Source organism: Sturnira hondurensis, unplaced genomic scaffold, assembly GCF_014824575.4.
Source record: "Sturnira hondurensis isolate 20B ecotype Veracruz unplaced genomic scaffold, ASM1482457v3 Scaffold0001120, whole genome shotgun sequence".
Classification (NCBI taxonomy): Eukaryota; Metazoa; Chordata; class Mammalia; order Chiroptera; family Phyllostomidae; genus Sturnira; species Sturnira hondurensis.
In genome coordinates, this window is record NW_028073751.1 from 6,909,250 (window position 1) to 6,917,889 (window position 8,640).

The 8,640-nt window shown below is 35.8% G+C and overlaps 1 pseudogene; it reads right to left on the reverse strand.

Annotated features, from left to right (window-relative positions):
• Window positions 1-1,973: 1,973 nt before the first annotated feature.
• LOC118997343 (mitochondrial inner membrane protease subunit 1-like) lies at window positions 1,974-8,431 on the reverse strand (annotated as a pseudogene).
• Between the last annotated feature and the right edge of the window lie 209 nt (window positions 8,432-8,640).

Below are 8,640 nucleotides of genomic sequence, written 5' to 3' on the forward strand. Positions count from 1 at the left end.
TTGTCTTTAAGCCAGTGCTGGAACCTCCATTAACCTTATCTCTTTGATATACTTGTTACTAAGCTTCATGTTTTTCTTAGTTTTGGATTATTCCTTAGTAGAACCGTTGCTAAAACACCTTACTATTGTGGTATGCTAATTTTTTGTAGTGTTTAAAAAATTGCTTTAACCTGCAGATAATTTTAATTTTATTTGTCCACCCCACCAACACATGCACACATACACAGAATTAGTTGTTTTCCTCTTATTTCCTAATTATGCATTATAACCTGCTCCAATTTTCATGTTAACACAATTACTTTACTTTGTCTGGAGGAAAAAAAGACTCCAGTGTTTTATTTTCCTTAATATGGAGTTTTAATTTCCTTAATTTGCCATCTTTATATTCATCTTTTCTTTACTATACTTAACATATTTTGCCATACATAACGTGCTTCTGTGTATAATGTACACTCAAGTTTCTGGCCCCAACTTTCAGGGAAAAAATTTTATTTTAACATTTGAATTCAATTTTTATTTACTTACATTTAGAAACCAAACTGATGATCATATTCCAGGCTATTAATTTGCATACAGGTATCATTATTGCTTTCTAGAGTTACAATTTTAACTCATAAGCATATATAAAAAATTAAAAACATTTATATAGATACAGAATTAGTACTACCCATGTATAATGCACATCTTTATTTTTTCATAAAAAATTTTTGGGAAAAGTACACATTATACATGGCAAAATATGATATTTGTAATATTTATCATCTATGCTAAACCTAATGTTTCAAACATAAGGAAGGAATCTTGAAAGTGCCACATCATAGTCATCTATGATTTATTTGGATGACAGGCCTTTTGTAACAAATCAGAATAAAAAAATGTCTGTTATTAGTGCAGGTTAAGGCAAATTTAACATTTTTTCAGAATTTAATTAGCATGACCTCTTCATCTTTATCTACTATTTTTCTCCCAAAACATCTAGTTCTTCAATGTAAAGACATCCATTCTGCTTTCAAAGGTAGCTGCATGGTGCCCTGGCCCAGTGTTTGGAATGTTGTCTTGTACACCAAAAGGTTGAGGGTTCGATTCCAGCTCAGGGCAAATATGTTGGTACCCATGTGGGAGGCAACTGATAGATGTTGCTCTCTCTCCTTTTTCTCTCTAAAATCAGTAAAGATATTAAGTAAGAATTTTTGAAAAGACAAGTAGCTTCCTGCTGGGTATCAGTATGTATGTAGTGGAGTAGGTTTGTGGTCTACTCTAGAGTGAGAGTTAAATAATGGAAATCTCAGGGGGTAGGTGACGGGGAGCACTTCGTGAAATGTGTGACTGTCTCACTATCATGCTGTGCACCTGAAACTAATACTGAATAATATTGAATGTAAATTATAATTGAAAAATAAAATTTAAAAAATAGTAAAAAGACTTAGGGTTAGCCAGATCATACAGACCCCAGGATAGTACCGTTCCTCACTAAGGCAGCTGCTCTGAAATTGTCACTCATGGTGTGGAGACCATTGTTCATTTGAGGTCTGAGGACCTGGAGGAGGTGTCCGGCCCCAAGGTCAGGGTGAGGGGCCTGCCCAACTCACTCAGGTGCTCTGTGGTTTCCTGTAACCCTTCTCTGTTACAGTTTCCTCATCTGCCCAATATAAAGAAAAAATATTTAAGGGGGTAAATTGCTAAGAAGACTAGATGAGATAAGAGGAAAGACTGCAAAGACAAGAATGAAGTAAGAAGAAAGAATGCAAATTATATTTATATGTCACTGTAATATAAAACAACCAGTCGAGTGTTTCGGTGAAAGCTTTGTTTTGAATGTTGGAACTACCAATAGCGCTGCACCTGGACAGGTGGTCAGAGAACGTCCTCCTGGAAGCATGTGATTTTGAGTTGCACTTACATTATAAACACAGTTTTTATATATATTAAAAAGTTTGTGAAGGGCGTACCTCAGAACACCTCCAGGTTTCTTCTCACTCTCCTTCAACCTGCCTCATGCCTTCAAGTCCAACACTGATCTGTACAGATGTCACCAACAAGCTCTCTTGCATTCTGTTTGGCAACAGTGGGCCCTGGCAGTATTTTAGGGGGAAAAAGAAAAGTACAATTGAGGTATTCTTTCTATAGATCCCTTCTTACAGAGCCCCTCAGGCTTCTTCATCTCTTTTTTAAAAAATTCTTAAATTTTTTTATCTTCACCTGAGGTCATTTGTAAATTGCTTTTAGGAGTATAGGAAGGGAGAAAGAGAGAGAAACATTGATGTGAGAAACATTGATTGGTTATGGATCATATGCACATGGCCCGGAGATGGAACCTGTAGCCTAGGCATGTGCCCTGATCAGGAGGTGAATCCACAGCTCCTTAACCCCTCAGTTATGAGATGATGCTCCAACAAACTGAGCCACACAGGCCAGGACTGGCTTGCTCATCTCTTGACCAAAATAAAATCTGCTGAAAGACAAACTCTCCAGTCAATTTTTCCACTTTCTTCAAGTTATATTTCACTTCCTCTTCCTGCTCCTTTAGATCTAGAAGTGGTAGTTATCACCCATGCTCACCCTGAGGTACTGCACTATCATTGTGATTTCCTTATAGGTACCCTGTACTAGGGACCACATTGGACTCCTCAGAGTGGAATTGGATTCCATGTGTTTTTTCTCCTGCCTAGACAGGGGAAGATAAATAGAGGTAAATGGAGAGGGAAGTTTAATGTTATAAACTATGTCCAGAGATAGTGTAAATATTTTTTTGTCCTCTGGATACTCACTTCTTTGGGGGAAGAGACAGGTATACAAATAAATATTTCCAAAAGGTGCTCAAAGACTCCAAATTGGGGCTGCAGGAGGCCCTCATGGCCCACAGTCCCCAGCAGAGGCAGTGGCAGTGAAATTAATAATTTTTGCATCCCAGCCTCAGGCAGGCCAGTTCCTGTTAGACGTCTGTCACCTGCATTACTGCAGTGGCCTTCCAATTACTCCCTCTGCTGTCCCTCTGATAAAAACCACTCATCTGTTTGCATTGTTCAGTGAGGTATTTCATTAGTCTTGGTATAAACGATAATCTCCTTGCCATGATAAATATGCTGTTCTCCTATATCTTCCTGTTGTTTACTGCCTTGGTCTCACCTTGAACCCCTTCTGGATGTAGCAATTCAGCAACATTGAAAGGCCAGTGATGTCCCAGAAATGCTCTCTGCTAATTATAATCTGTATGTTGTTTCTATTGCTATTTCCTAACCTGGAATTACTCTGCTGTCCAGCTGTTGACTTCTTCCTCAATAACCTAATCATAGCTCATTAAACTTCAAGAACTTCTTTGAAAATTCTTCCCATATCCTCCTACTTTCTGTGATTCATAGCATCCAGAGTACTAATTATTGTTCTCCACCTACTTAATATTCTTTACATCTGATACATTGTATCATATTTATCCCCTTAGATCTGTCCTAAATTATAAGTCCAGTAGTGTAAACAACAGCCTGATACTTTCAGACATCATCAAGATTAGATCATTAATTTGTCTTTAATTGAATCAATTGATAATTTAATTATTTAATCGAAAACTTCTTATAGATAATAAATAAGTAAATAGACTAGCCAATTTAATTAAATTGAAATAAGTAAATTGAATAAGTAAATTGAATTCGTTGCTTCTAACACTCTGGTCTTACCAAACACAAAACACTCTTCCAGAGGATAGGGCAAAAGGCACCCATGGACAGCATTGCCTGAAGCTCTGATGTGAGGCAGGTGTTCACCTTTTGATGTGCGGCTGGAACTCAGCCTCTGTTTCCTTTGCTGTGAAAACCATGACCCAGACACACCGCCCTATTGTGCACATGCCCAGGAATAAGACTCCCTCGGTTTTCACTCTGGCCTCACAGTTCAGCAGCTGTTCAACGTTGGTCAGACTACTCCAAACCTCTAAGTTTGTTTTTCAGTAGATTGATTTGGAATTATATTAGTATCTGCCTCAAAAATTTGCTTTGATGATAGTAGTGTGTAAACTGGCAGTGCAATAATTTAAAACATGGGAAAACAAATAATATAGGATTACTAACCTGTATTATATCCTCAGAAGATTTCTATGTGAATTAAAGAACTAAGTATAAATCAAGCTTTAGTATTTTTAAGAAAAAACATGGGAAACAATCTTTATGACCTCTAGACAGGAAATGACTTTAAAATAGACACCATAAACACAAACCAGAAAGAGTTATAACTTTCAGTATTATTATTAAAAAGTTTATCAAAAATATTTTCAAAAGGAAAAAAATTCCAAAGACTGAAAAAAGATATTAACAATACAAATAACTAACAAAAGATAAATATTCCTAATAAAACAACCCAACATATTGATAAGAAAAACATGACAGTCTGTTTACAAGAATGACAAATATAAAAACAGAAATGTAGAGGAAATCACTTGAATACCAAATAAACATGAAAAAAAAATGTCCTCCAGTGACCAGAGGGGAGAGGGGAGGGAATTTCAGGGGAAATAGGTGAGGGATTTAGAGAAATATATATAAAGGATACATGGACAACAACTGAGAAGGGTGGAAATGGGAGGGATGGGGGGAGCACGGGGGTGGGATGGGATGGGAATAATAGACAGAAAACTGTATTTGAAAAATAATTAAATAAAAAATTGGGGAAAAAGAGGAAAAAAATGTCCTCCATCTCAGCAGTAATGAGATGGAATTTCAACACAATTAAATTCTAATATGCACCTATCACATTTGCAAAAACGTCAGTTTGATAATGTCAATTGTTTAAGAATATGTGGAATAAAAGAAACCCTTATGCATTAGTATACCAAAGGAGGAACAAATTGGCAATACCTAGTGAAGTTGAAGAAGCGTAAGTGTAAGCATACTTGAAAATCTTCATTGCCTACATGCATTCCAGTTCCTAAGGACATGTTCGGTGAAAGCCCTGCACACTGGCATGTGGGCAGTGTGTAACATGCAGACGACATGTAGAGAAAAATTACATCTAGTACTGGGTGGGGGAGCCTCAACAGGGAAAGAAATGGTTAAATAAACCACAGTGTTTTCTTAAAATTACATAGATAAATAAAAGGTGATATTTTATTAAAATTGAATAATATATAGTTTTGAAGTTGAAGGAATCACAGCTATATATATATATCAAAATTGTAAATATCATAGTCTTGTGTTTCAGTGAAAAACTTTTTTGAAATATACATAAAGTGTAGTGCTCTATATGGAAGTTTAAATATAATAAACATTGCTTTCTGTTGCTTGAGATGAATACAGATAGTAAAAGTATTTAAAAGTAATGGAAATACTGAATTGTGAACATTAGTTACTTATGGCTATGCAGTCAAAATAGTACATTAGTGGAGTTTCAGCAAATCTTAATTCTGTTTTCAGTATGTTCTTTCTTGATGTGGGTGTTTTAAAAACTTATTCTTAATTTTTTCTACAGATTGAATACCATCTTATAATTTAACAAAGGTGCAATAAGGATTTGAGTGAGAATTAAATGGACTAACATGGTGTTAAATTCATGTACAATAGACATTCAAGAAATTTCAGTTCCCTTCTTTTTCTTTGGTCTTCTAGGTAGGAATCACTTTCTTCTGCCTTCTTTTGTATTCTTTATTTTTTGATAAGTGGGGAGTGTTGGGGTAAACGTGTGGGTTCTGGCCTGCCTGTAGCCTGATTCAAATTTTGATGTCAGTCAAACTTTATCTGACATCTAAGGTCAATTTAATCTCTTTGAGTCATGGCTTTCATTATCTAAACATTAAAGAGAGAAGTTGTTTTTATATTGAAATTTTAATTTTGTGTTAATTTGGTTCAGATAAAATGTTTAGTATAGTCTTTGGCCCCAAATAAGAATTCATTAATTAGTTATTGTTATCAATCAGCAACAATATTACACTGCTGGTTAATGATATAGTTAAGTCTCCTCAGAGTAAGAGCTATCATTTATGAGTACTTGTTTATATGTCATGCGCTTTGTGAAATTACATCTTTTTATATATTACCTCTTTTAATACACACAAGTTGGCAGTTAGATACTATCATTATCCAATTTATAGACACAGAAGTAGAGCCCCAGGGCCTAAGTGGGCTCGGAGATAATGGAAGAATCTGGATACAATTCTGTCTCGTTGACTCCAAAGCCCAGTGTTTTTTAATCATTAAGTTCTCCTGTACGCTAGTTTTATGCTCTTTCTTGGATGTCATCCTGCTGCCTTACACATACACGGTAATGACAGAATAATGGAATGGCTCTTTCCACTGTGAAGACATTGTCTCAGGACACAAGGGATCCCTTTATGTCTTGCTTTCTTTCTAAGGGTTGCTGCTCATTGTGTCCCACAATGACACTACACATAGAGATGATTATTCATGTTTATTTTTCGTACTGGGGTTTGATTCAGCCAGTTAGTCCAGCAGTGTTTTTACATAGAGGTCTGCTTGGGACAAAATTATGATGGAAGTCCATCTGAAACATTTCTGTTGCATGTGATGATATAACTGGCAATTTGTTTGGACTTAACTCTGCTTGATTTTTAAATGAAATACTATTTGGGGTTTGTATAGTAAAAAAAAATCAAGGAAACCAGTTGCTTGGCATTGGGACAGGAAATGACCAGCTGACTTCTGTAACTCTCAACCAAAGGTTGTACTGTGTAGACTATGTTTTTATTCTGTGAAAAGGACATCTTACACAGTTGGAAAAACAGATCAGAGATTTCTAGGAGATGCATGTGTATGTGTTTACATGTTGGGAGGGGGAGTATATGGTGTTCATTCAGAATTCTATGGTCTGCATTCCTCAAGTCCTATTTCATCAGAGTTGAGAGACACTGAAGACACTGTCTAAAAGGTAAGCAGGCTCTCAGTCTCCCCATCATCCTAATCACACAGGTCCTGAATCAGAGAAAGCAGAACCATTCTGTATTTGGTTGCTCAGATTTGCTTTGACATTCTGTAGGTCAGACAAGGCTTGTATAAAATCATGGCCATGATAGATGGACCCTTAATTCAATAAGGGTTCTTAATAACTTACATATTTATTAAAATCTGCTTTAACTTAAAAAGAAAAAGAAAAAGAAATTCTGTAGGCCAGGATTAAATAACATTATGAATATTAATAGAAAGACAATGGGAGGATTGAATGTGGGAAGTGAGGGTGGATAGGGCAGGAGAGTGTAATGGGGGAAATGAGGACAGTGTCATAGAACAGCAATAAAAAAGGGAAAAAAGAAAGAGAAAGTGAAAAGGACTAATATTCAGTTCACAGTAGTTGAGACCTTAGGACAAGGCAACTAGTTATGTCCAAACTTTGCCAGACTCTAGCTACGTGTAATGCTTTTAGTCTGCCACGCTTTACCAAAGTGTGCTTTTCCCCTTGGGTGTTCAAAGCTATGTCATGTAACAATATTTTCTTGATTTTATTTTCACCCTAGGCTGATACACATCAAGTTTTTGTCATCATTAATACCTATTTTGTAGTTGCAGTCATTTTCCAATGATGCTTGCTGATGGCATGAATTCAGTTCTGCCATCAGCTAAATCCCTGCCCCATCCCTGCACCATGCAGAGGTTTAAACATTTCATGACATGATATGTATCTTGCTTATCATCTTACTTATCATTTTACATTTGTACTCCCCATAGTCTCTGGATAAAGTGATTTTATTGTATCCATAGTTATAAATCTTTGAGAATATATATATTTTAAAACTTAAATGATTTTATATTACTTTTATCCATATATTTTGAATTAATATAGCTTGCAGATTGTGTTACTTTTTATTTTTAACAATTCAAAATAACTAAAATACTAGCAAATCATTCATTTGTTAAGTAAATGGTTTCAGTAACAATAATAAATTCACTCGAATAGAAGAAATAAAATCAAAAGAGTAACTACTGGGTAATCATCAGAAAATCTGTGGCCATTGGGGCTATGATGTAGAAATCCAAAATCACTCAGAGGCCAAATCTTAAAGAAGATACATCCTCTTATTAGTCCATATGGAATAGGTCCATTGTACCTGGAATATGAATAATTCTCTAGATTATCACCTTCTAACCAAACATAACCCCTTGGCACATAACTATGGCTTTTAAAGAAATCTGGTGAGGATTTGGTCCCTTCCAAATCAATTACTATTTTACAAATATTTGAATTTGGGTCACTTGGGCTTTTTGCAAAAACAATGTCACCTCTTTAGATACCATAAAAGTGTCAACCAAGGTTTTCTTCAAAGACAGTATCTGAATTTTGAATTAGCCTCCACTGATGGTCCAGAATGCATGACAATTCTGCCAGTGTATTCAAAAGCACAGTGAGCAATGCAGCCACACTGAATAGTATAGCCAACAAGTTGAAAGTCTTTTCCCAGAACACCACAAAGCATATTTGTATGTAGACTCCACCACCATTGGCCATAGGTCTGTTCGATGCTTAGGGTACTTGCAGGACTTCCAGATAAAAGTATGGAAAGTGAGTCTTAAAGCATATATAGGTGGTCCGTGGTCCGTGATTTCAGGATTCTCAGGTCCTGCAGAAATCCTGACAATATGTGGTTTTTTTTTTTTTAGATTTTATTGGGTTATTTTTAGACAGAGGTGAAAGGAGGGAGAAAGTGAG